Raw genomic sequence first — 3,278 nt, 5'->3', positions numbered from 1 at the left:
ACACACACACATACAACCTGCTGTTATCTTAATTAATGTCTTCATGGTTAGATGAAACTTAGAAAAAATAGGTTCATAGACAACACGGTATCGGAGGGCCGAGGGACCCGAAGTTTGCGAAACCAAGTTAATTAGTCTGATGTTAATTTAATTATCAGCCTCAAGGTTAGTTGAGGCTTTCAAAAATAAGTCTATAGACTCATTAAAATGTTTCTCCCCACGGAAATCTTTAGTAAAAGGCGAAAGATTTATCCGCTCGGGGTGAGGAGAAACCAGAGTTAATTACACACCTGTCACGTCTGTTATTATATAAAATGTCTAAATAAACACATACTGATTATAGTGAGTAAATTAATATACCTAATTAATTTTGTGATTAATAGACTATTAAACGCTTGCGATTATAATACTAAATATAGTTTTCCAAATAAGTTGCACTTACTATAATTTTTAGAAATTTCTATTTCATTAAATAAATTTCTTAATAGCGATGGGTGACATTCATAATTGACGCTCACCTTGAATGTGTTTATTTAATTTTGTGATTTGGGAAGACATACGCATTAAATGATTTCAAAATATCGCTATTTGGTTTGATGTCATTATTACAACTTATACGACTTGATGCCAGTACAAACTAGAAAAGCACTCGGAGAGCGCAGACCTTCGTCAAGCAGCTCATTTTAAGATAGATACGCGAGTAAAATTACTAATAGAGAAACGAAAATAAACTTTGGAAACAGCAACGCCACCATAGGTTACGTGGAAACGATGAACATGTTTTCAAGGGAGATAATCAAAGAACGTAACATTGTAATACTTCATGTAAAGTAAATATAACAAATGAAAAATCCTTCAAGAATCTATAAAAATTCCCGGATCGCTACCAAAATTTCATCATCTGTTCCTTGTCATTACCAACTTTTCCTGCAAGTTTCATCAAATACCATTCACAACTGTTTGAGTTATTTTGCACACAGAGGGACAGACGGACAAACCAATGCCGATGGAAACATAACGTGTGTTTATACGTCTACGTATTTGTTTTTACAAAATTCCTGATGTGGAATTGTGTGTTAAAACAGATATTGTTTTATTTGGGGATGATCATATTTTTTGCCATTTAGCCACATAAACTATTTTTTTTTATCAGGATGTTTGACCACATCATCATGTGAGCATTGAGGATCTTTTTTCTCCCCTCATGCGTTTGTACTGTTGTTCTTCTCACGTTAGTGATGCGGATTTGTATTGCCTGGGTGTAATATCTTCTTCCTCTTATATATATATATATATATATAAAGATCCTCAATGCTCACATGATGATGTGGTCAAACATCCTGATAAAAAAAATAGTTTATGTGGCTAAATGGCAAAAAATATGATCATCCCCAAATAAAACAATATCTGTTTTAACACACAATTCCACATCAGGAATTTTGTAAAAACAAATACGTAGACGTATAAACACACGTTATGTTTCCATCGGCATTGGTTTGTCCGTCTGTCCCTCTGTGTGCAAAAGAATATAAATGCATGTATACACACATATATGTACATACTTACATCTACATGTGTATATATAGATGCATATCAGGGTACAGGACGTTAGAACAATGAACTACAGACAATGGAACGAACACATAGGAAAACAGATAGCCACTTGGAATTATTCCTTCGTCAGCTGCCTTGTGTGTCTGTGTTTATGTTCCTGTAACTTGCCGGTTCAGAAAAAGGATAGCGACAGACTTTTAAAAAAGTATTGGAGCCGATTTGTCTAAGCCAGAAATATAGCTTTACCACGTTAAAAAGCCGAATGACTTAGTCTGATATTAATTTAATTATCGCCTCATGTTTAGATGAGGCTTTCAAAAATAAATCTATAGACTCATTAAAATGTTCCTCCCCACGGAAATCTTTAGTAAAAGGCGAAAGATTTATCCGCTCGGGGTGAGTAGAAACCAGAGTTAGTGTCAGACAATTTCACATTCTGTATTATACAAAATATCTGAATACACAAACACTGATTAGAAAATATAAATTAATGTTTGTAATTAATTCTGTTGTTAATAAACAACAAATATCTCAGAGTATAATTATTAATATAGTATTATAAACAAGTTACATTAATTATCCTATTTAATAATTTATGTTTAATTCAATAAAACTAAATGTATTTATGTTGATCTCTGAAATTTATAATCTACTCTCACCTTCAAAGCTTTTGTCACTCGGATGGAAGACCAAGTAAGCCGGTTGAACTGACAACAGTTTAAAGCAGTTGATTCAAAGTTTTCCCAAATATTTCCACTTGAAATAAGAAATGTTTCAAGAAAAAATTTTTCACGAATTTCGTCTCACTAGATTCTCAAATAAAATATTGAAACAGGATCAGCAATTTCGGTGAAGTGGTTAAGTCGATTACATCGACCCTAACTCGTATTTATATTATCAACCCCGAAAGAATAAACAGCAAAATAGAGCAGGTCGGAATTTGAACTCAGAACGTAAAGAGTCGGTAGAAATTCCACTTAGCATTTTCTCCGACGCACTAACAATTCGAATGAGAGCATGTATCCCTGCCCTTTGGACTATCATTTCTTCGGTCCCATGAAAGAGGGTTTGAGAGGAAAACATTATTCCAGTGACGAGGAAGTGAAAACTTTTCCACAGAGTTTAATCTAACTTTAGTTTAATTAAAAAGCTTCTTTAAATGAAGCTTACAAAAATAAGTCTATAGACTCATTAAAATGTTCCGCCCCACGGAAATCTTTAGTAAAAGGCGAAAGATTTATCCGCTCGCGGTGAGGAGAAACCAGAGTAAATAACAAACCTGTCACGTCTGTTATTATACAAAATATCTTAATAAACAAACACTGATTAGAAAAAGTAAATTAATATATGTAATTAATTCTGTGCTTAATAAATCTTAAGTATTTTTATTTATAAATAATTAATGTATTATAATAAATAATTTATATTGTATATTTTAATTGAACATTTAGATTCTAATTTAATAAAAGTAGATAAATTTATTTTTATCAGTGGTGAAAACTTCGCTTCGAGGACCACGTGGTTTTCAATAAATAACAAACTACATTGCGGGTCTCCACACGTGATCAGTCGAATAGCTAAAGATAGCAATAAAAAAAAGTATGTATGTATGTATGTATGTATGTATGTGCGTGTGTGTGTGTTTATTTACGATGGACAGCAGAAAGGAGTCCCCTTCTCATCAATTGTTATCATATTACTTCCTCTCTCCTTTGTTTCCCTTC

The 3,278-nt window shown here is 32.8% G+C and overlaps 3 non-coding genes across 3 annotated transcripts; all 3 read right to left on the bottom strand.

Annotated features, from left to right (window-relative positions):
- Window positions 1–156: 156 nt before the first annotated feature.
- LOC128251484 (U5 spliceosomal RNA) lies at window positions 157–281 on the bottom strand. The gene has a single exon (XR_008267149.1). It is a non-coding gene; the product is annotated as a U5 spliceosomal RNA (small nuclear RNA).
- Window positions 282–1,845: 1,564 nt separating this feature from the next.
- Window positions 1,846–1,970, bottom strand: LOC128251486 (U5 spliceosomal RNA). Its single transcript, XR_008267151.1, has one exon. It is a non-coding gene; the product is annotated as a U5 spliceosomal RNA (small nuclear RNA).
- A 731-nt stretch (window positions 1,971–2,701) lies between these two features.
- On the bottom strand, window positions 2,702–2,824 carry LOC128251485 (U5 spliceosomal RNA). Its single transcript, XR_008267150.1, has one exon. It is a non-coding gene; the product is annotated as a U5 spliceosomal RNA (small nuclear RNA).
- Between the last annotated feature and the right edge of the window lie 454 nt (window positions 2,825–3,278).

The sequence above is a fragment of the Octopus bimaculoides genome, unplaced genomic scaffold (genome assembly GCF_001194135.2).
Source record: "Octopus bimaculoides isolate UCB-OBI-ISO-001 unplaced genomic scaffold, ASM119413v2 Scaffold_130751, whole genome shotgun sequence".
Lineage (NCBI taxonomy): Eukaryota > Metazoa > Mollusca > Cephalopoda > Octopoda > Octopodidae > Octopus > Octopus bimaculoides.
The sequence above is the reverse complement of the archived record's forward strand: the minus strand, read 5'-3'. Positions and strand labels throughout refer to the sequence as shown.